The following is a 26,291-nucleotide window of genomic DNA, read 5'->3' on the forward strand; positions in this document are numbered from 1 at the left end:
TCTTATTTAATGTTAAAAAAACTAAACACTAGCTTTTATCATCATATGTCAAATGGCTACATGAGTAATAGTTACATTCAGACTTTAAAGATTGGTTCATTCTTTAGTATAAATCATTTTCTTATGGAGTCCCATTTGAAGTCTGAACTACTTTTTATAATTTATATTTTTATTACTCCTATTATGAGGTTTTATTCCTACTTTTAACAAATTCTATTTTGGCAATGGATCTTAAAATACAGCTAATAATATCCTTTAAAATAGATACTCACATTCAACTGGAACAGAAATTGTTTTCAAAGTGGGGGCTTTAAAACTTTCTTAGCTTTCTCTCTCTGACTCTCTTTCTCTTTTACTTTTTTTAATTAATAGTGCCCTTAACTATTCAGCATTCAATTCTGTGACATCTGCACAGCTTTTTATTTTACCAGACACAGAAAGAAAGCCAAAATGCTGAAATCGGACAGTTCAGGACTTTGAAGGAATACAAGCAGGTTACTTCTTTCTAGATAAAAAGGAATCTTAGCACAGTAGCCTGACATTGCACCTTGCCTGCTGAACTACAAGTTAGCCATATGTGAGGAGCCAATTGGCCAAGAGAAACTAAGGACCCACATTGATTGATATGTTAGACATCAGGTGTCCTGAGAGATTTGTTGCCAGTTATCGCATTTCTTTAAAACTTGTGATCCTGGAGTGTGCTATTTCACCAGGACATTTAGAGATGACAACACTGAAAAAAGATAGTTTCATTATAAATGTAATACTTGATGCTTATTTCCATTTTCCAATGGGGATATTAAGAATTACATTCACAGAAGTTTTAAATTAGCAGAATATTTAAATATCAATCATATCGAACTTTAAAATTTATCAATTAATCTTTGTATGAAATATCCGTGTGCATTAAATGGACATTCATTCCCAGTGTAGAAGCTAATTTAAGCAAGATTTTATATTTTAAAATATATCAGCTTACAGAGGCACCAAGGTAGCCCAGACAGCACTCTTCCTTGACAGGAGGCTTCCAACTTGTATCTAAATTTTGCTATCTAAATTAATTAATTTGTATCTAAATTAATTCTAAGTTTACAGTTTTCTATCCCAAATTTAGGTAGGTATAAATATGTGTGCAGTCTATTCTAAATGCCAACTTAGCTACAATAAGCATGGTACCTGGAGAGCAAAAAAGTAACGTTACACTTTTGCTCTGTTTTTGTCAAACCACACAGGGCTGAATTTTGAATGATATAAGTTAAAGTAAGGAACAGACAGAGAAAAGTGATTTAGGTAGTGGAAGAAATGCAGAGTAACTTATGAAGTGGAAATATTTTAATTGGCAACTAGACAGAGGGGAAGAGCTGTGGTTCCAGAGGACAAAATTCTTAAGCACCAGTTCAAATTAGGAAGAATAAAATTTTGAGGCATCAGAAAAAAGAAATTCTAGCTCCAGCCCAAATAGTTACACTCTTCCATTACTGAGAGTTTTTCAAATGTTGAAGGATTGTTTGTAAGCAAGGTTGCTACACTGAGGAGTTTAGGCTGTGGAACTATATGTATATTTTAATTCTAAGATCATATTGCATATAGTCTTAAAAAGTGAAGCTATTAAATAAAGTATATTCCTTAGCTGTCAAACCACAGGGATTGTGTACATTCAAATTCATAGTCAAGAGAGGCAACTGGCTTTAAATCATGAATAAAACGTGAACAACCAGACCTGGTTTGATCCCAGCCATTCTGGAAGCTGAAGCAGGAGGATTGCAAGTTGAAGGCCAGCCTGGGCAATTTAGCAAAACTGGGTCTCAAAAATAAAATACAAAAGAACTGAAAATGCAGCTAAGTGATAGAAATACCCTGGATTCAATCCCCAGTAACATACACACATGCACACACACATACACACACACACACACACACACACACACAAACACACATATGCACATACCAAATAAATGCCTCTTAGGAATACAAATAATATTATATTACTAGAAAACAACTCCTCTGTGGCTGTCATTTGATTTCTAGTTAATATTTCCAGACCCTGAAACCTGCTCACTCACTTAGCTCAACTCTTGGCCTCAAACCTGCTTGGCTCAAATTGTCATTTATTGCTAAACCCCAGATTCTGGTTTTGGATTATTCACTAAGTTCAATTTTTTTTTCAAATGCATTTTTCTTTACTAGGATAGTATCTCCTATTATGTATATAAAACTAGAACTCCTCCAGGTAAAATGGTATATTCTAATTTCCTAAAATGTCATAAATGAGAAAATTGAAACACAATAAGAGACTGGCTGTTGAATCCAATATACCAGAAGTCATCCTGGAAAGCACATCCTCTGGGTAAAATTCTTGGATTAGATGAGTCACTCATTGCATTAGTCATGTGATTAATAAGATCTGTCCAGATAGATAGACAGAGACACAAGAGATATTGGGAGGTATTAATTATAAGAAATTATAAAAAAAAGGATGAGTTGGCAAGCTGGAATTCCGCAGAATTGATGGTATCTTCAAGACTGAGTCTGAAGGACTAAGAACCTGCAGAAAAAGTGGTGCTGCTGTCTGGCTGCAGCAAAATAAGGTGGGGGGGGAGACACGAGCAACTTGTGTAGATTGATACAACAGGAGTAGGAGCCGTTTATTGTAGGACAACAGAGGTATTTATACATTTTACACAGCTTATCTTAATTAGCATAAACTCGATACAGCAGTCAACCAATAAGTAATCTCCACACTTAATGGCTTGCTTTTGTTACTTCTCAAATTACTCCCTCTGGCATTTTGCCAGGCACCATCCAGACTTGTTTACGAACTCTAACATTTCTCTGGCAAAATGCCAGGCGCCATCCTGACTTGTTTACAGACTCTAACAAAGTGGTGTAGTTCTCATCTGAAGGTCAGCAGGCTCAAAAAACAGCAACAATAAAAGTAATTCTCCAGGCAGGAAGAATTCTCTGTTACTAAGGAAAGGGTCAGCCGTTTTGTTCTATTCAGGCCTTGAACTGATTGGATGAGGCTTTCTCACATTAGGAAGAGCTATCTGTTTTATTCAGTTAACCAATTAATCTCAGTTATAAATGCTATCATAGAAATACCCAGAGTAATGTTTGGCCACACCCCATGGTGCAGTCAAGTTAACACATTAACCTACCTTGTGGCAATTAGGAACTGGTTTTGGTTTCAAGTGGAGTTGAAATAATTCTTGGAGTGCTGTGTCTTTACAATCACTAAGACTGTTAGCTATGGTGAAATTGGGATGGGACACAGCTGGAAAGAAAAACACATCTACATCATTTGAGGGATGTGGTAGCAATGGTAGTACTAGGAATGTGAAATTGTTTGTTGCTAAGTGCAGTTGATTCACTGAAAAAGGAGAGAGACTGAAATCAGTCAGCTACCATCTCAGGACAAGGTTCAAAGTCCACTATGTGGCATTTTTAAAGAAACCTTCATCTTCTGCAGAGAAAATGAATCCGTCTAGAAATCAAGCTCAAGATTTTGTTGCCACAGTACAGAATTGCAGAGAAACTTTAAATTAATAGTTCTACTAAGGTCTTGTGATGTTAAAGCACTGACAGGAAATATTAGAACATCTCATCAGTTACTCTTAACAACTATGAATTTCCTGATTCCCTTGTACACTTTGTACCTGCACAAATGGCCAAATCTACCTTGCTAGAAGACAGCAGATTCTCAAGCCTGGAGATAATGCAGAGACCTGATCAAGACAGATGACTCTTAAAAATATGTTTTCCCTACTCAAGAAGTAGCCTTCATGGTTTTTAGGCCAGTGCCCAGGATCAAGTAATTTTCAACAGAGAAAGGGCTACCCTAGTTTCAGGAGAAAAGAAGTCATTTGCCAAAAAGCTGCAGCAAAATCATCCAAGATTTATAACTCAAGAGTGATGGACTAGGTCAATAGAGGACTGGGTAAGAAATGATTTCCTGCTATAGGAGCACTCTCTTATGACATAGGATTTAATGTCCAGATGAGGACAGCTACAGTCAGGACTAATACACCACTGGAACAGCTCCTCAAAACATGAAAAGTATGCTGCTGAATGAGTACACAAAAATACTCATATTATCTGAAATAGGTTAACGGTTTTACTTAATGCATTCCACCAATGTCCCTTTCACAGTTTTAATGCTGATTATTTAAGGAAAAGCAAGGTAAAGAGTAGATGAGAACTGCCTCTACTACTTTCCAACTACTTTGAGTTTATAAAAATAGTCACAGCCCAAAATAAATGAAGTAGAAATGCCATAACTGCCTTGTGAGGTATTGGAGAAGGAGTCAGGGAGGTAGGCATTCTAGAATAAACTTAAGAAATGAGTTAGTGAGGGTATCACTCACATGTAAAAGAAGCCCAGTGTGACAGTTCTTTGCAGCTTGTGGTTGTCAGTAGGAGAGAATGTTATGATAGAAATGAAGTGTCACTAAAACCACAAGGTGATGATATAAAGAGGTGGGCCTTTGGGAGGGCATTAGTCCATGAGGAACTCTCCTTCTTGGATGGGTTAATATCCTTACAAAAGGGCTTGAGGGACTGAATCAACTTCTTTTTGCATTTTCCTTACTGCCATCAAGGACACAGTATGCATCCCTACACGTGATGTAGTGGCACAAGGGCATCATTTGGAAAATTACAGCACACCCTCACCAGACATCCAATCTGCTGATACCTTCATCTTGGACTTCCCATACTCCAGAACTGTGAGAAATACATTTCTGCTATTTATAAATTACACAGTTTATGATATTTTTATAGCAACAGGAATAAATGAACACTATGTTAGAACCGAATGACTTTAGAATGCGTAAGTTTCTGGAATAAGGTTGTTCAGAGGCAGACAACTGTCAGAAACATGATGGTTACAATTACTGTGAAGGAAAGCCAATCTAGAAGGATAAATGGTGTCCAACAAAATCATGAATATTTGGTCATGGTTAACAGACAATGGCGTACCAAGGGGTCCTTCAATATGTAGCAGGTAGCTTAGTATTACATAAAAAAAGGACAGTAATGATACTGACTGGATTCAAGAAGTTCATTAGGGTGCGTTTGTTTTTCTCTCAACCTGTATTAACTCTAGATAGTTTTTTGCAAACACTGCAACCTGAGAAGAAATTTAACTGAGAGCTTAGACATAAGATAAGAGTTGTGTTGCTCAAAGGAGCAAATCTAGAGAAGAGTTTGAGGAATCTAGATCAAGTATTAAAGAAAGTTAATAATTTGTTGCAACCTCAGTACCAACTGCAGCAGATCAGTAACCCTCCAGGTTTAAGGTATGTTTTCTTGGCTCTTTTTTGTTTGTTATTTTTTTAAATAAAATGTAAGCAGGTGCCATCACAAAGACACAGTCACAAGATATAGCAAACTTAATGTAAAATGTAGGACTGAAAGTGTAACATAGTGGTAGATTGCTGGCCTAGCATGCGTTGGACCCTGGGTTCTATCCTCAGCATTGAAAAAAAATTAAATTATGTATATACATGTATATGTGACAAATCTGAGTGGATCTGAGTAGAACCAGTGGTTATATGTAGTGGATATTTTCAGAGGCCCCTTACTTCAAACCTTACCATAATTAGCATGGTCTAAAGAAATTTAAATTTGAAGTGTCTCCATCTCTGCATCTGCAGGGTTTTTCTCTTGAAACCATGAAAGAACAATGTTTGACATGCCTGGGAATTTACCACCACTAGAAGCAGCTCTCAACAAATGATTTTTGGGAATATATTATAAATATCTAATCATCCTCACCACTCAAGTGAGATAATACATTCTTTTTATTAAAGTTTTAATGAGATTTAGTTTACATAACTATTTAGCATAGAGATGATTAAACCATTTAAAGTGCACAATTCAATGATTTCTGTCATAATTACAGATGTGTGCAACCATCACCACAGTCAATTTTAGAACATTTTCATAACTTCAAAATGAAACCATACTGGTTAGCTCTCATTTCAATCTCCCTGCTTCAGGACAAGCTTTAAGAAGCCACTCATTTTCTTTCTTTGTAGTATTGCTTCTTCTGGATATTTCATATATTTTAGTTAGCTTTCCATTACTACTTGAGATAAATCAGTTTGAAAAGGGGGAAGGTTTGTTTGTTTTAGCTCATGGTTGTGGAGATTTATAACCAGTTGATCCTATTGTTTTGGGCCGGTGGCACCACAGTACATCATGGCAGGATCACACGTAGCAGAGTAGGTCTATTTTCCTTAGTCAGGGAATCAAGAGACTGAATTCCCACAATCCCCTGGGCACACTCCCAGGGACTTGAAACTTTCCATTCCAGGATCTACCCTTTAAACTTTATACTACCTCCCAATAACACCAAGATGGGAAATGACCCTTTAAAAGCCTTTGGAGAACATTACAGATCTAAACTGTAGGGTCATATAAATGGGATCAAATAATATGTGATCTTTGGGACTGGCTTCTTTCACTTAACATGAAGGGTAAGGATGAAAATGAGTAAATCTGACTCAATCTTTGATTTTCATACGCATCACCTTCATTTTGTTAGAAGTTTATTTTACACCATTCAAGACCATCACAACACTTAACATAATGTTTCAGCTTTTATCCTTGTTGTAGTATCAGCACTTCATTTTGTTTTATGATTCAATATTTGTCTAACATTTTATTTTTCTTTATATGTATCTCATGTCTTTTATTCTTCTATTTCTTCTTTTTTGCTTTGTTTTGCATTAAGTAAATATTTTCTGATGCATAATTTAAATTTATTTAATAATATTTTCAGCACAGTTTTCAGTTACCAGTTTTACTACATGGTTGTTCTACAACTTAGCACTTTAATTTAGTAGAACCAGATTCAGATGCATACTTAATTCCAGCAAGATATAGAAATATTACACCTACATAGCTTTTTTTCCACTATCGCCTTTTTTGCTTTCTTGTTAAAATATACAAATGTTTAGCCTAAGCCTTCTTCTTCCTTTTATAAATTTTTTATTGAAATTCAATATTTGCAGTTCTTTATGGGGTAAAGTGTGATAATTTGATACATGTATACAATTGTAATTATTAAATCAAGGTAATGAACATTACCATCTTCTCAAACACTCATCATTTTTATATGTTTGGTGTTTTCATACTCTTCTATTCTACTTTTTTAAAAAATACATCATAAGTTTTTGGAACTAAGAGTTACTCTACTATGCTGTAGAAAACCAGAACTAACTCCTCCTGTGTTTTGGTGTTTCTCATCTAACTTTGTTCTAAACTCCTATACTTTCAAGTCTCTAGTGACCATTATTCTATTCCTTTCTTCTGTGAGACTGACATTTGGTTTTTCACAAGTGAGAGAGAAAGCAAGCATGTGGTACTTCTTTTTCTGAACCTGGATTATTTTTCTTAATACAATGACCCAGTTCCATCCATGTTGTTGCTAATGACAAGATTTCATCCATTCTATGACTGAATAATATTCCACTGTGCATGTGTACCTCATTTTTAAGGCTTTCTCTCTTCAAACTTTCTTTGAATGTCACTGTCATAGTTTTTTTTTTAAGATTTCTCTTCATCATTGCATTCAACTCAAATGTGATTGTTTCACTCATTTCTTTTAATGTTACTATGTCCAAAAGACTATGATCAGGTCTTTCAGAACTGAGAATCATTTGTACTCCTTTGGTTTCCCTTTTATCTCTGTTCTGATTTCTTAGGCATTGATTTTAAAGCCTAATGTTCAAAGAGCAAATTTACTTACAATTCTTGTAAGAAGTTCCTCAATGGAAATTTACCAAAGGACTCACTAAATATGTAATGGAGAAAAAACAAGGTCCTACAGAAGTTTAGAAAAGGGAGACTTCCAGTTAAAGATGAATCAAATACTATATAGAAGATAAATTTTTAAATTAGACCATGAATTATGACAAATAAACCCCACAAAGATAAAGGGGAAGTGTACATAGAAAAAAATAAGAGAAAGGGGGCTAGGGTTATAAGTCAGTGTACTTGCCTAGCATGTGTGAGGCACTGAGTTCAATCCTCAGCACCACATATAAATAAAAAATAAATAAACAAGTAAATAAAATAATGGTATTGTGTCCATGTACAACTAACAAAATATATACATATATTTAAAAAATAAGAGAAAGCAAAAAACATAAAATATTTGCAGAATTAAGATCTTAACAACATAGGTGTTAAGAAGTTTCAAAAGTTTGGTTTGAAACACATTACACAAAATCTTTAAAAAGATGTATTTAGTTAGATAAAGAATGCAAGATTTTAGAAACTGCAATTTAGGTATCTTTCTTATTTAAGATATGCTTTTAAAAATGTTGTACAACATCATGTAGTTCTCTCTCCATTCTTTGTAATGCCAGGTATTTCACTGTGGCTACTTGCTGCCAAGTTAAGCATAGAGTCATTCATCTTAGTTATCTTGGAATCCGTGAATCCACTTTACTTCATAATACCCCCAAAGTAATTATGATGCTGGACAGTACATTCCCAGATACTGTCATCATTCCTGTTTTGTTTCCTCATAATATTCATTCAGTCCTGAAAGCATGCCTGCCTACCTTCCTTTGGCTATTCGGCTTCAAGTTTGGAACTCTGGTATTATCTTTCTGCTTGAATGAGAATTCCTGTGCAGCTGCTTTTTAAAAAAGCATGTCGATACCAAGTGAAGAGACTACATTCTATATTACCACCAAATTTCACTTGAAATATGGGAAACAGGTGTCCACAAATATAACTTTCCAAGTCATCATAAAAATTTTGCATTTAACTTAAATCTGCCCATGACAAATTCATTTAAGTAACTTTTTTGTATTGTTCATACTCAACAATACTTTGGTAAAATAGGTAGGCTAATGTGTGTGTGTATACTTAGGTCAGTGTATACACATACACATATGTATGTGTATGTGGATAGATATAATATAGATATAGATATAGATCCATAGTCAAATGAAGTAGAAGAAAATCCCTTTAATTTGGAATTTCATAACTTGGGCTCATATCTCAATTCCTAATTTTTAGTAAGTTTGATGAATTTAGATAAAGATAACTGACTCATTATGTCTCTATAGTGTTTGTATGTCTGTAAAAGAATGAAATGAAGATCATATAATGGGAAAAATTTAGCATAATTATTGTAATACTAGAAAGTACCTAAAGAATAATGGTGCTTCTTTTTTTTCTCTTCAGAGAATGGTAATAATTTGGGTCTGCTGTTACATTTTAGCCATTTTGGTTCAATAAGAATGCTAGACATACTAGAGCAAAAATCTTCACTCATCAGAAAAGGTGATTCTCATATTTAAAGAGCTATGAATGCTTGGAGGAATGAGTTTTTTCCTAAGTTCTAATTTCAGGATTATGAAGGGGTTCATTACACATGCAAACTGTGGCAGTGCCCAATTTTTAAAAATCCAAAATTAAAAGCTGGTCCAGAACTGTATGTCATCTCACGTGACCATTTATCACCTAATAGGAATACATTAGTAGCACGGATCATGGAAAGAGTTGAAGTCTATGTCAGCCACTAAATGATGAATTATAAATGCAAACCACTTGATATTTTGCCCTCATATGTAAAATGTAGGGATTTACATACATGAAGGAAGATCTGTTATTTATAATGCTCTAATATTGCTAAATTCCTAATAAATAATTTAAAATATGAGCTAGCTTCACAATACTCATGTTTCAAAGAACACATGAAACATCTTCACTCTTCTACTTTCATCAAAGATAAGATTTGTCTTCCTTGAATCACAGCTCAAACATCACTTGTTGTCATGAACAACACAAAGAATAGAGGAGTTGAAATATGCAATGAAATGGTTTGAATAAAATAAACACAAAATGATAAATGAATGCATGTGGCATATGCTTTAAGAAGAAAAGACTTTTCCATTACCCAATGCAGAATGGTCACCATGCACACAATGTCTGATGTTCTACGTTACCTTTCACAGAACGTGCATCATTACAGGTTTGCAGTGCATTATAATTTCATTGTCATTGTTTGTATGAATAATTACAAAGTAAGATGTGTATGTTATGACACTGTTTCAGAAATTGAACCAGTGGGTAAAAACAAAATACAGAAGGCCTAGATTTCTTCACAGCAGAAGAGGCACTTATGCTCCTCTTCAACTTTTTTTTTTTAATTTTTTTTTATTGATTATTTAAAGCATTACATAGTTCATGATATATCATCTTTCATACATTTGACTCAAATTGTGTTTTGAACTCCCATTTTCACCCCAAATACAGATTGCAGAATCACATCTGTTACATATTCACATTTTTACATAATGCCATATTAGTGACTGTTGTATTATTAAATGTTTTTAATGTCTAGAACCTCAGCTTTAATGCTTATTTATTCCTCTATTTTCCACAATGTGGCCCAAAATGTCAGCATCATCTCCAAATCATCAATTCAACATTCTCCTCTCTGAATACTCTTTTCCATATTTCTGGCTTACTGAAGCAAGTTTCCCAATTCTTACCATTAAGAATGTCACACTGACCCCTCCACCATAAGCCTCAATGTGTCCTTGCCTCTCTTCTTATCCTGCTTAAATTTCGGAGATGATCATAAAAATCATTTTGTAAAAAGGAAGTTTCCATCTTCCTCTTTATATCCTTCAGACCTGACAAGCCAAAAGTGAATGGTTTCCTTTGAGCTTTCATCCTAACAATTGAAGTTACTAGATAAAATTACAGAAGTTGGTTTCATTATAATATATTCATGATTATTAGTATTAATTAAGTAGTCAAAACTGCCCATCAATTTTACTCAGTTTTGAATATGGCTTGTAAATTACTACCAATGACTTTTTCAACATATTTGCCATGCTAATCAAAGCTCTCATCCCTGTCATCTTTTTGTCTCTTGTTCAGCAGATGACCTCAGTTGCACACTACAAGAATCTTGAAGCCTGCAGACAAGAATTCACCTTGTCTCAGTGCCAAACTATGCATTTAACTGAACCTTCACCAATCCTCTTTCTTCTCTTTTGTTATAACTGATGTCAGGGTTGGGGTTTCCCTTCTTCTAAAAGGCTAACACTCCTAAAGTATTATACACCTAATTTTCACTCTTCTCAGAGTCTTAGATCTGTTGATTATACCTTCCTTTCTATAATGTCATGTCTATGAGCTTTCTCTGGCATTTCTCATATTAAGGGGAAAATCTTTCCCTCAAATCTCACATTCATTTCCATATGCTATTCATTGTCTCATTATTTTCAAGTCAAATTCATTGGGAGGAAGTTTTCCATTATACTACTCTATCTCCTAAGCCCACCTTCCATCTGCATTCACTCTGCATCTGACTGAGAGGTCAATACATCCAAACTGCTCTTTCTAAAGACACCAATAATGTGTTCTGCCCACAACCAAATTTTCACTTGAATTATTCCCACTTAACCTTCAGAGGGTTAACTAATAATGTTTCCTCAAAATGGTACCTTTCACAGCGTTTAAATTATGCTATCATAGTACTGAGTCTTCTTAGAACTTATCAATGTAGACAGTGATTCAGTACTTATTTTTTGTTGTTGGTACAAAAGGGTAACTCACTAAGTGGTAAAATAACTGAAAATTCTCCCCCAAAGCACTACAATGTCTTGAGAATAACACTGCAAACACAGGGAAATTCATAAAATAAATTTGAATATTGCAACTATTCCCCAAAAACTCATTCAAGAATACAGCTACTCTAATCTCTTTTCAACTCCTCTTTGCCTAAAATGGTCTTGATTTCTACCTCCAGCTAAGCAGCTATCCTCCACATTTCTTCATCAATTATCCTCTACCTCTTTATTTTATAAAGAAATATTGTTGTAAGGAGCTTGAGAGACTGAGACAGGAGGATTGCAAGTTTAAAGCCAGCCTCAGAAAGTTAGTGATGCCTTGAGCAATTTGAGACACTGTTTCAAAATTGAAAACAGGTTGGGGATGTGACCCAGTGTTTAAGCACTCCTGGTTCAACCCCTGGTACAAAAAGAAAAAAAAAAGTTTTCTTTTCAGCAGAATGAATAAAACATCTGGGAGGGAATCGAAAGGATAGAGGATAATTGGAAAGGGTTAAAATCTCTTCAGTGATGTATGGTTTATAACTATTCCTTCTTAAATAGTCTCCATCATTTTTTGGTCCTTTTTGTGTAAGTAAAAGAAGTAATGAATAAATACTTGACAAATAAAACTGGCAGTGACTTCTTAATTCACTGAAAATATGTCAAGAAAGAAAAATAAGAATTGCTAGAATAAAACATTCATGCTATTTTATGATTTTGAAACTCTTCTTTCTTTCACTGGTCTAGGTAATTAGAATTCCAATATCTTTATTTAATTTTGCTTTGGTAGAGAACTGGAAGAACATAGCTGTGACATATCACATAATTACTTTCTGATTTGATGTGCCACTTTAATTAATTTGGATTTAAGTTCCCTTACTATAAGATAAAATGGTAAGGTTCACATTATCCCTCTAGATTTCCCATTACTCTGGGGAGCAGCAGGAACAATACTAAACCTTTTAAACTAGACTTTACAAGCTCATGAAAATTTAAGGTTAGAACAGATGTTTTGCCGTTCAGGTAAGACACACGCCATCTGAGGAGTATTTAAGCATCAAATATATTTTTATACTATCTCAGAGATTTTTCTTTCCTCTTGATAAAATAATTCAGTTTCTAAGGACACCATCAAAAGACTTTTTAGTCACTGTTATCTTTAAAAATCCATTAGCACTTATCCTTTACTAAAATATTTCTATTCAAAACAAATGCTGAGTTAATATCAAAATCAAAATCACTGCTATTTATACCCAACCTTATCAAGTAGCTAAAATACTGTTTCCCCACTACCATACGTCAACATTTCATTCTCACCTATCAAGTACCTAGTGACTTCGTTCCATATCATTTGGCACATAGACTCATAATTTTGCTTAGCAGATCATGCATTTCATTACCAGTATGCGTTTCCATAGACTTCTCCTGCTCAGGATTATTTTCCCTTTTCATAAGGAGAATTGCTACTCAATTCTCTAGGGTTCAACTGTCTATACATAAATCTCCAGTAAGATATTCATGCATTTTTCCCTCCAAATAACTTCCTGTGAATTTCATACTCCAAGGAATAATGAAGAAAGTTTGATTCACTTCCATCCTTATTTTACAGTTCCATATTTACTTTATTGTGTATCCTTAGACTTAGGTAATTAATTATTCCAAAAGAGAGGTTATCAAGCCTATTCTATAAAGGGTAGATACTAAATATTGTTGGCATGGCAAGCTATATCTGTCACAATTACTCAACTTTGCCACTAACAACTCTGGCACAATTGCTCAAAAGCAGTCATGGATAATGTAACATAGGCTTACAAAAACTGGTGATGCATTAGGTTGAACCCCACAGGCCATAGTTTGATAACCCCCACTCTAAACTCTCTATTAAAAGACAGGAAGACAGTTTGGCATAGAAGAAAAAGCATGGTTGTTAAAATCACACCAACATGGGGCCAAATCTTGGTGTCAGCAATTCATAAATCTGGAACAAGTCATAATACCTTTTTGAATTTGTTTCGCCATCTGTTAAAAGGAGGTTATATCCTTGCATATGTTCTATGAATATTAAATGAGAAACAATGTGTATAAAAAGTTCAAGCACAAATTTGATACTAATAAAAATAACATTGCTATTTTTATTAATAATAACAATTATTATTTTCAATTCTTTGAAACTTGTTTCATACTTGACTGAGTGTGGTTTGCATCTATATAAACTAGATGCTTTTAAAGCTATGTGCTATGATTTGGATATGATTTGAATGTATACCCGCAAAGGTTCGTATTTTGGAGGCTTGGTCCTCAGGGAGCAGTACTGAGAGATGGTATGCGACCTGTAACAGGTAAGGCGTACTGGGAGGTCCTTAGGTGAAATGAAAAGATGCCTTTGGGAGGAGGGAGTTAATGTAGTTCTTCTGCTATTCCTTAGTAGTTCTCAACAGAGGGTTCTTAGAAAAGCCTGAACTTGGTCCCACCCCACTCTCTGGCTTCTTGTATTGAGATATAACCTCTTCCTGCCCATGTTCCCACCATTGCCATTGGCAATGAAGATGCACAGTGCAGAGGTTCCTCTCCAGAACTGAGATGGTGCACATGCCATGCCCTGGAGCTTCTAAAACTCTAAGCTAAATAATCCTCTTCTCAATAAAGTGAGACTAGCTTACATAGTTTTATAGTGATAAAAGGCTCACTACTACACTCATTTAACACAAGAAATGTGAAATATTACATGAGCTATAGGAAATGATATGAAATTTGTTTCATTTTATGATCTATTAGCTTTTATTATGCAAATACAGACTTAAGAGGTTTTTTTTTTTTTTACTTTCATGTAAAAACCTCATTTTAGCAAGGTGCCATACACCTGTCATCCCAGCGGTACAGGAGACTGAGACAGGAGAATCACAAGTTTAAAGCCAGCATCAGCAACTTAGTGAGGATCTAAGCAACTTGGCAAGACCCAGTTTCAAAATAAAAAATAAAAAGGGGCTAAGGATATAGCTCTATGGTTAAGCACCCCTGAGTTAAATACCTGGTACCAAAAAAAAAAAAAAAAAAAGAAAAAGAAAAACCTCATTTTTATTAGTATGATAGATTCAATATAATTTTGCCAAATTTCTGTTATAATTATTTTTAGATAATCCTCATAGTGCAAATATTTAAATTATATGTAAGATTAGTTTGATTGGCATCTATTTATAGCAAGTTTTAAATCTGTATTTGGTTATTCGGAAATTAAAACTAATGTCAGTCTTGCTCCTGGCACAGTATTCCCAGTGGCTGGGGAGGTGAGGCACAAGGATTCAAAGCCAACCTCAGCAAAAACAAAGCTCTAGGCAACTCAATGTGACCCAGTGTCTAAATAAAAAATTACAAAATAGGGCTGTGGATGTGGATCAGTGGTCGGGTGCCCCTGAGTTCAATCCCGGGTACTGCCCCCCCCCCAATTACTGCCAAAAAAGATAATAAAACCTAATGTCAGTCTTACCAGCCATGTAACATGTTAACATTTCCAAATTTCCACTAGAACAAGAATTAGATGCTACTGTTAATAGAATCCGTTTATGCTGTATCTTAGCCTCTAAGCCAAAATTGGAACATTAATAGCAACTTTCTTATGTTGTACTTTTATGTAAAAAATTAATTTGCATCACATTTACTGAATACTTTTTTATACAGTAAAGCAAATAAATTTAAAGAAATTATATATGTGTGCAGAAGATAAATATATAAACACAGAAGAATCTATATATTAGATATAGATTTTTCCTATCTGTTAGGTTTTGAATGTTGAGGTATAATTCATAGCATTTCTATATTTTTTTGGTCAGATTTTGTTTTATGGATGGTTCTATAGCAAAGAATTTAGAAAGACAGAGTTATTATCTCCACCCAAGAAAGAGGGCACATTTTTTCCTAAATATTATAATAAAGTTTCCCTTTGATAAAAATATTGGACAATGTTTATAGCAGCTCAATTCACAATTGCTAAACTAAAGAACCAACCTAGACACCCTTCAACAGATGAACAGATAGAGAAAATGTGGCACATATACAAAATTGAATATTATTCAGCCTCAAAGAAGAATGAAATTATAGCATTTTCTTGTAAATGGATAGAACTGAGAATATCATGCTAAGTGAAATAAGCCAATCCCCCAAAAAACAAAAGCCAAATGTTTTCTCTGATAAACGGATGCTGATCCATAATGGGTGGGGGAATAGGGAAGGATGAAGAAACTTTGGTTGGTGTAGAAGGGAGAGAGGGGAAGGTTGTGGTTGTGGCATTGGGAAGGATGGTAGAAAGAGACAGACATTACTACCTTGTATACATGCATGATTTAAAAAAAAGATTGAGCAGATTTGCTAGTCATGACTTATAAAATTGAGAGTTTCCTAAGCCCTGGATTCCTCAGCACTGACACAAATCCATCATGTGTGTGGCACCCACTTGGTCTCACTTCCACATCTTTTCCAGTGGTAGTTGGGAGGAGTGAGGACAAGGCAAGTGGTATGAATTAAATGTTCTATACAGACTGCTGTGATATGAGTAATAAAGCCCTTTGTCTCTAACCCAGGAATATTGTGTCTCTACTAACATGGATGAAACCACAGCAGACTAACTTATTTTTAAAACAGGGAAAAATCTGAGGCTTGACATTAGGAACATTACAGTTTTTTTGCATTATAATTTTTATTGAAATTATCTATGCTATTATCTTAGTCTATCTTAGTCTATTTCCTGTTGTTAATAAACAATAATACCATAGACTGTGTAAATTACAAGAAAAATATTTATTTTGGATTTTGCTTCTGAAGTGTAAGGTCAAGAGGCCACATCCCATGATGGTTTCTTTGCTCGTGGAATCCCAGGTTGGCACAGGGCATCACTTGGCAAGTGACAGGGAGGGTGCATGTGTAAATTTGTCTATGTCCATATCCCTTCTGTTCTTTTTATAGTCTTCACTCATGGGGGCTCTATCCTATGACTTTACTAATCCTAATCTCCTCCAAAAGATTTCACACCCAAACACCATAGTCAGATTGTTACCATGTTCCTTATATTTCACATTTTATTTCATATTTTAGAGAAGGGGTTTTTTTGTTTGCCTAGGGCCAATTTATTTCTGCCACCAAAGTGATAACCTTCAGAAGACTACACAGTACATACCTCAAGGTCATCTCTGGCTAGTAGCAACTTTATTTCCAGTCTTGTATGAGTTTTGGAAATTGTTCAACCTACTATTTAAATAGGTTCTACCTGGCTCAATGATTTTTCTCTAAGAAATTTAGAGATTAGCAACCATAAAAATACTAAAGAGGACCCTTCTATATATCTCCAGAATTTCTCTATGCAGCTACCATATTTTTGATCCTCTACCAATAAATTCCAAACCACTTTCATATTTTCAAATTTCATTCTGTCTGTTTAATCAGGGAGACCAACACACAGTTTTGATTCCTTTCTCCACTCTATGATCTGGAAACCACTCAAGAAATACAAAATTGAGGACAATTTTAAGGTACATTTCTTATTTGTTTTCTATCAGGAATTATTACCATATGCTGCCTGTTGTCCAGTGTTTAAAAACATTATTTTGTATATTTTGCTCAGTTTTCTACTTTATGTGGTGGGAGGACAAATTGAGTATTTGTTACATTATTACTGCTAATAGTGAAAGTACACTTGGATTTCTCAATATCCAAAGCAAAATGACTAAGTTAAGATAGCAATACCCTTAGAGATAGAAAATTGAGTTATTTGTAAAAATAATAAACACATGAAGATGTAATGAAAAAACATGTCTATAAATTTTCTCTTAATAAAGCACACAATGCTTTGCAAATGAATATAGTTAATGTTAGTAATAGTGGTAATAAAACAAATAAGAGTAACAGAGTAACATATTTCTTTTTTTTTAATTTGCTGAGCTCATAACTCTTAAGAGTAACTATTCAAAAAATTGTATGAGTAAGTATTTTTTGGAACATTTTATGTGTGATACAAAGATTTATAATACTTTATACAATTAAGGAACTTCAAATTTAGTCATGGAAACAAGATAAGTGTCTGCTACTCATTAGCTATGTGAATTTATGCAAATCTCTTAATTTTTGCAGGCACAACTTTGTTCATCTGTAAATATAAAGTTGAACTAGATGATATTTAAAGTCTTTCTTATCTCATAAAATTAATGGTTCAGTCTCAAAAGTATTTTAAAAACTTCCTGTTTGTCATTGTTAGATAAAAGATCAGAGAAAAACACAAATTTCCAACTCCTAACTCTCAAGATAATTTAAAACTAACTATAATGGAAAGTTTTGTGTGTGTAAAAGAAAATGTCAAAAACAAAATTATGAATTGCTGGAATATGCACTTCTAGTAATGAATGCAGTATTAACTGATGTAATTTGGAGATGTCCTTACTGTGGTTTTCCCAATATCCAGAGTATAGATCTAAAGTATATCAATCCTTTTGAACTGTCTTCAGTGGCTTAATTTTTTAAAATTTTATGAGAACACATACAAACAAAGTAATATAAACACAAAAGAACAATTTCTTAAGGGGGTGCAAAGAATGGTATAAGGAGTGAAGATTAGAAGGAATTGAAGAGGAACATTTTATGGACGAGTAGTGATAATGTGTGAGGAACTGTAGAGCATAGTTCATTGTATGTGAGGCTCAATTAAAAAAAAAAAACAATGAGCAGGGGTTGGGGTTGTGGCTCAGCAGTAGAGTGCCTGCCTAGCATGTTCAAGGCCCTGGGTTCAATCCTCAGCACCACATGAAAATAAATAAATAAAATAAAATAAAAAGGTATTGTGTCTAATTACAACTAAAAAATATTTTTAACCCTCCCCCCAAAAAAAGAACCCCAAATAATGAGCAAACAAAAAGTTTAACTATATCAATTCTTAACTTAAATTCTTTTACAAAGTTTCCAGTGTTTATAGGAAGAAGCTCATGAACTTTACGGCCTGACTCCTGTGTAGATCTCAAACTTCCACTCACTACACTCACTGCCACCACATCTTCATGGGGCACTGCCTTCATGGCTTAATTTAGAAGTGAAATGGGACAGTTCCTCTTTCTGAGCATGTTATCACTGACACTTGATAACACTTTTAAATGTAGTACTTTGAGACTACTTTTCCTCAGCAAAAGAAACATCAGTGAGGTGAATAGAGAACCTACAGAATGGGAGGAAATTGTTAACACAAGCACATCAGAAAAAGGACTACTCTCTAGGATATATAAGACACTCAAAAACCTGAACACCAAGACACACACACACACACACACACACACACACACACACACAATAACCCAATCAATAAATAGGCCAACTAACTGAACAGACACTTCTCAGAAGAGGATATACAATCAATCAACAAACATATGAAAAAATATTCAAAATATCTAGCAATTAGAGAAATGCAAATCAAAACTACTCTAATATTTCATCTTACTCCAGTCAGAATGGCAGCTATCAAGAATACAAGCAACAATAAGAGTTGGCAAGGATGTGGGGAAAAAAGGCACACTCATACATTGCTGGTGGGACTGCAAATTGGTGCAGCCAATATGAAAAGCAGTATGGAGATTCCTTGGAAAACTTGGAATGAAACCACCATTTGACCAACTATCCCACTCCTCAGTCTATACCTAAAGGAATTAAAAACAGCATACTACAGAGACACAGCCATATCGATGTTTATAGCAGCACAATTCACAATAGCTAAATTGTAGAACCAATGAAAATACCCTTCAGTGGATGAATGGATAGAGAAAATTTGATATATACACAAAGGAACATTACTCAGCATTAAAATAAAATTATGGCATTTGCAGGTAAATGGATGGAGTTGGAGAATATAATGCTAAGTAAAGTTAACCAATCCCCTAAATACAAAGGACGAATGTCTCCTTTGATATGAGAATGCTGAGTCACAATTGCAATGGAGGGAGAGCATGGGAGGAATGGAGGAACTTTAGATAGGGCAAATGAGAGGGAGGGGAAGAGAGGGGGCAAGGAGGAAGAATGATGGTGGAATGAATTAGACATCATTACCCTAAGTACATGTATTAAGATATGAATGGTGTGAAAATACTTTGTATACAATCAGTGACTTGAAAAAATGTGCTCTATATGTGTAATATAATTGAATTCTGCCATTGTGTATAACAAATTAGAATAAATAAATAATAATAAATGTATAAAAAGAGACTAGTATTTTAAATGCAATTCTCTGAGTTGAAAAGATGTCAGCGAGGAATTTGAGATGGCTGAATAGAGGTACCCAGCACTCAATTCCTCCTCCTCCATAAAGTGAACATGGGAGAATGCTGGAATGCAGCAAGGGAGAACTGTTGACCCTTGTAAGACTCACAGTCCCGGGATGACAGCATTGAAAGAGCAAGGAAACACCTGTCACCTCTGGCTCCCCAGCAAGAAGAGCAGAAAACTGCCCTTTGAAGGGAAAAGTGTGAACAGAAGAGTTCCAGCAAACCCATCAGCATAGATGCTGGCAATCTTAACTATAGAAAGCTTCAATTTGTCATAGGCTTGCAGTTGAGATAGGAAAGCAACCTGAATTCTGTATGGTACCTCTACTTTGGGGTCCCACACTAGCACAGGGACTTACAGTCTCATGAACTCACAGTAATTCAACAGAGAACTGTCACCCAAGCACTCAAGCTTACTTAAATCTCTGCACTACAGCACAGAGGGGAACAGAAGGTGTTGCCACCAACAGCAGAGAGACAAGGACTCAGATCATTTAAAATTTAAAAATAAAAATAAAAAATATCAGACAGGCAAATTGCAGTCTAGACAGCAGTGAGTTCATTCTTTAAGGCACCTACATCCACTATAAAAGCAAAAACATTGATCAATGAAATATAAAAGCATAAAGCTAAAGTGCTGTACCTCTACTCAAATATAAGACCAATTTTTTTGTTTGTTTGTTTTCCATAAACAAAATAATTCTTAACTGCCTACTGGAGCTGAAGCAGCCTGTGTGTGCATCTGTGGAATACAAAAGGGCAATGACAAGAGAGATATACAGTGAAATCAGGCTCATGGACTGATGTCAAAAGCTGGGAAGGCTCAGGATTTGGCCAGCATTGTCTTTAAGGAAGGCAAATCAAAACTGTTCCCAATCTGCTAAGTGTGACTCCAACAGACAGAAATCTATAGAAAAAACAACAACAAAATAACAAAACTAAATCATATGACTATAAGCATTAAAAACACTCTTCATTCTTAGAGATAAGCTGCAGACAGATTATAAAATAAGATTTTTCAATTGGTTGCCACATTGGTTTAAAAAAAAACATGAAAATGTCTCATGCTAACAAGGGAAGAAGCAATCAAACATTAACATCAAAATAAGTATGTACTCCAGAAGAGATTTCACTACATGGAAGCATCCAGCAAAGACTTTATGAAAGTGTGTTCATGCTCAAAGGCACAGATAAAAGTTTAAAAACTGTGGAAGCAAAGAAGAAACAAGAACTTATGGGGAAAAATTGAAAAGAATAAAAAATGTAACATGGGAAAATGAAGAAGTGACAGAGTTAAAAGATATAAGATCACACCAATAAAGAGATAAGGGAGCAAATACAAGTATCCATTGATCACACCAACAAAAAGAAAAGGAAGCAAATATAGGTAGCAAAAAGATTACTTCAAGAAAGAGAGAGATTCTGGAAAAAAATCAGAAATCCTTTAAATGAAGGAAACAAGAAACCAAATAAAAAACTCAACAGAAAGCATTACCAACAGACTAGATCACTTAGAAGACAGAACATTAGATGATGAACACAAAGTATTCAATCTGGAAAATAAAGTTGCTCACACAGTAAAGATGGTTAGAAATCATGATCGGAACATCTGAGAATTATGGGACAACATCAAAAGACCAAACCTAAGAGTTATTGGGATAGAGGAAGGCACAGATTTTCAAACCAAAGGAATGCACAATCTCTTCAATGATATAATAGCAGAAAATTTCCCAAACATGAAGAAAGAATTGGAAAATCAAATACAAGAGGCTTATAGGACACTAAATGTACAACATTACAACAGATCTACACCAAGGCACATTGTAATGAAAATGTCTAGCATACAGAATAAGGATAGAATCTTAAAAACCATAAGAGAGAAGAATCAGATCATATATAGGGGGAGACCAATTCCTATCTCAGCAGATTTTTTAATCCAGACCCTCAAACCCAGGAGATCATGGAACAACATATACCAAGCTCTGAAAGAAAATGTATGCCAACCAAGAATCTTATATCCAGCAAAATTAAGCTTTAGATTTGACGATGAAATAAAAATTTTCCATGATGAACAAAAGTTAAAAGAATTTAAAGCTAGAAAGCCTGCACTACAGAACATCCTCTGCAAAATATTCCAAGAAGAGGAAATGAAAAACAGAAATGAAAATGAGCAGAGGGAGGTAGTACACTAAAGGACAAACTAATCAAAGGATAAACCAAGTCAAGTTAAATACCAAAAATAAACAAAATGGTTGGGAATACAAATCATGTCTCAATAATAACCGTGAATATTAATGTCCTAAACTCACCAATCAAAAGATTTAGACTGGCAGATTGGATTTAAAAAAAAAAAAAGACCCAACAATAGGCTGCCTACAAGAGACTCATAGGAAAAGACATCTAATTGTAAAGGAAATTTTTTAGGAAGAGGAGGAACAAGAGAGAAGAGATTAACAGCTAAAATGTTTCCTAGCTATTCTGCCTTTAAGGCATCTTTCCTTTGAATTACTTTAGAGAACAAATCATTTTGTCATCCTACAAGTACTAGCTCTATTTCAAGACAAGGGTTCTATTTCTAAGTAGATGATGATATTACAGCAAAAGTGTAAAATTTTGTATAAGGCAAAAAAGCTTACTCATTTAAATTAACTGGGTGAACATTGGAATATTTTTAAAATTCTAAGTACTAATGCCTAAAAACTAATGTTAGTATCATTTTGCTTTGTTTTGTTTTGATTTGGTTTCTTCATATTTTCAGTACTGAGGATTGAACCCAGTAGTGCTCTACCACTGAGCCACATCCCAGTCCTTTTTATTTTTTACTTTGAGTCAGGGTTTTGATAAGTTGCTGAGGCTGGCCTCAAATTTGTAATTCTTCTGCCTTAGCATTCCACATATCTGGGATTACAGGCATGTATCACCATACCCAGCTAAAAAGAATTACATTCAGAAACTTCTGTAATAAGTAGGAATATTAAATAAGGGCTTATGTAGACTTTCTTTGTGAAGAAAATTAATCCTCATATTTGACATCTATATCAGTATTGTCTGAAAGAACTTAATATGATGCAGGAAATGTCCATTTTGTCCAATATGTCAGCCACTAAGGACTTGTAGATATTGTGTACCTGAAATACAACCAGTGTCACTGAGAAATCAAAAATTATATTTAAGTAATAAAAATTAAAACACTCAGATATAGGATACTATATTGAACACTACAGACCTAGACAATCAATATCTAATTCAACTCTTACTAAATATAGTCAGAAATGAACAAAGAAGAAAATATTTAAAAAGTGGTAAAGTCGAATGACTAGATTAATAAAAAATAAAGAATTGTATTTCCATCTCTCCTATCTTAGTCAGCTTTCCCTTCCTGCGGGGGGGGGGGAATCTAAATCAATTTAAGAAAGGAAATAGATATTCTGATTCAAGATTTCAAGTGTTTCAGTACTTGGCCTCTTGGCTCCATTGTTTCTGGGCCTGAGGTGAGGCAGAATATGATGGCTGGGGGGACATAGTAGAACAAATCTGTTCACCTCATGGCAGCCAGGAAGAGAGGATGAGAGAGAGAGAGAGAGAGAGAGAGAGAGAGAGAGAGAGAGAGAGAGAGAGAGAGAGAGAGAGAGAAAAGAAAAGAAAAAGGAAGGAAGGAAGGAAGGAAGGAAGGAAGGAAGGAAGGAAGGAAGGAAGGAAGGAAGGGAGGGAGGGAGGGAGGGAGGGAAGGAGAGAAAGAAAGGGTCCAGAAACAAGATATACTCTGCAAGGACATGCCTCAGAGGCCTATTTCCTTCAACTAGGCCCTACCTCCTAACATTTTCATTACAATAGCACCATCAGCTGGGAACCAAGCCTTCAACACATGAGCTTTTGGGGGCATTTTAAGATCAGAATCACAATGTTAGGTAATAGCTAATTATGAGCAGGGAAGGCCACATGTGTTCTTTAAATTACTTTAGAGTCTTCTTTAAACTACTTTCAAAGTGGATGAAAAAGTAAATGGTGTCAGTTAATTTGTAGAAAATAAACCAAAGCAAAGGGAGCTAATTGGAGAAATATGTCAAAAGAGCAGGATTAAAGGGACTAACTTTTGACAGGGTCCATTTACAATGCCTGCTTGGGAAGGAAGATTTCCTTCATATTGCAGGCACAGAAAGGTAACCTCTGACTTGTTGCTGACCCTAGTACCCATATTAACATAGGATTGACTTGTAGATGAAGCTCCCCTGAATAAGATGGCTGCCATGCCAGTTCCAGAGAGAACAAATTAGAGTCAAAAACTCAACTGCCTGATGTGAAGGAGGAGTTGAACACCTGATTGGCAAAGAGTGCAGAAGGTGGTCCCCAGTCCTCAGGGCAAACATCAAACAGTAATAAATTTGGAAATGGCACTGTTCCATTTGTCATTCTCTGCTCAGAGACGGCCCATTCTCTGTATTGAGAATGTTCTCTCCTTAAGACTACTTTGCTCAAGTAAGGTTAATTTTCACTTAAAATAAAGATCTCTTGCTTGACTTTCAATGACTGACTAAATTTTCTTTTATCAGAACACAAAACTCGAGGTTTGGAGTTTAAACTCACTATGCTTCTCTGACAATAATATCCCCTTAGGTATTCATACTATACAATGACCTCATGACCATTTGTCTAATTTTATATGAACTATCCTTATTAGTAGGCAAAACTCTATCCATGAAACTTAAAGGATCATTTAAACAGAAAAATTTGTCTCTCATCACTTCCCTTGTGAAATTTAAAAAGTTTGAACAAGTCCTAGTCATATGAGGGACCCAAAGAAGACTCATAAAACCATGTGTTATACTGCAGTGGTTTCCTATGCTAGTGAAAATATGCCAGCTCAGATGACCAAGTCTTTTGCTGGAGTGTAGACTTGCCCTTAGATAAGGGCTACTCAGGATGCGATTAGACTTCAAGTAGTGATGAGAACTCACAGGATCAGGTCTCCCATCCCCATTACGTACTCTTACTCTCATTTCTGAAACATTTTCTTCACAATTTTCTTTTTTCCTTGGAAACAATTTCTTTGCTGGAGTCAAGTTTCTAATTTCTCTATACCATTTCAAAATATCTTGGGAAAGTGAGAAGTTAAAGGCTAGAAATTGAATGCAAAGTAGAAAATCCAAATTAACTCTCTATTTAAGTTCAGTAGGTTTATAAAATTTTCTTTCAAATCTGTGTGGCAGTTGGCTTTAATTAGCAAGCTCTTCCAAAGTCCACAAAGCTATTTTTTCACTATCTCAATATGTGGCTATAAATAAAATTGACAAATTTGTGTGCAACACAAATACTCCTAACAAATTTCTATGATAAGTAGGTAAAATGTCATTTTAACATGCTGTATTTTAAACTATAAGTTTTAACTTTTTGTTGTTATCTTCACAAATCATATGAAGTTTAACTTAGAATGTAAATATTTAGTGTGCTATATTATTTTTTTGTGAGTGGGGTGGCCCTAGTGTGTTTACTTATAGTTTGTTGTATTATTCTATTGGGAGAAAAAAAAAACTTATTTATCTGGTGTATTTATTTGGTTGAATAAAAATGTACACCCCAAGCACTGCCTAATATTATCAGAAGTCATGGGGAAATAACATCACTTACAAGCAAAGAAACAGTGTTACTGACTTTCTACATAAGATTTGGTTTCAACCTAAATATTTGCCCTTTTAATTCATCTTATTCTATTAATTATTTTGTACAAACAGTTTTCATTTGAATCCCTATAGCAAATCCAGAAAATGAAAACAATCAGATAGAACAGTGTGCAACTTAAGGTTCTGATGACAAGTACAGAAATTTTGTTTCATGCTTGAGGGAGCTGTGCATAGACCATCTGCTGCTTTGGTGATTCCCATGATGCCTGTCAAAGCATACATGCATGCATAAAGAGGCAGAGAATACAGAGAGATTCTCATAGCCACTGCAACAGGAATCTGGGAAACCACAGCATCCACTCTGGACATCATTCAAGTTAATAATTAGACCCCTGTGGTGTGTCTTACGTCTACCTACTGAACAAAATTTCAAAAGGAAAATGCCATTGAGGATTTTATTATCACAATGTCACTGTGCATTTCATTCAGCTTGGGGTAAAAGGATAATTGAATAAAACCTTATGCTGCATTTGTACCATAATGTGAGACACAATGGAAATAACACAAAAATGACATAGAAAAGGCAAGTGGCATGATGAGTTCATGCTTTCTTTGAATCTATTCCCAAAGCTCACAAAATTTTCCTTGTTTTATTCCTATTATAAAAATAAAAATACTATGCTTAGCAATAACACACAAATCCCAGAGTTTGACATTTGAGTAAAAGGCAAAACAGGAGATGTGACATATTTATACAGACTATATCTATAGAATTGGAAAAGCCTAAACTCCCTCTCAAA

The 26,291-nt window shown here is 34.7% G+C and overlaps 1 pseudogene across 1 annotated transcript in view; it reads left to right on the forward strand.

Moving 5' to 3' along the window:
* Positions 1 to 26,291, forward strand: part of LOC308643510 (heterogeneous nuclear ribonucleoprotein H3-like) — a 108,169-nt pseudogene that overhangs the window by 78,220 nt on the left and 3,658 nt on the right. Inside the window, exon 2 of the transcript in view lies at positions 13,863 to 13,927. The product of the transcript in view is annotated as a heterogeneous nuclear ribonucleoprotein H3-like (transcript). The remainder of the gene's footprint in view (positions 1 to 13,862; positions 13,928 to 26,291) is intronic.

This window comes from Spermophilus citellus (genome assembly GCF_964194105.1).
Source record: "Spermophilus citellus genome assembly, chromosome: 1".
NCBI classification, from domain to species: domain Eukaryota; kingdom Metazoa; phylum Chordata; class Mammalia; order Rodentia; family Sciuridae; genus Spermophilus; species Spermophilus citellus.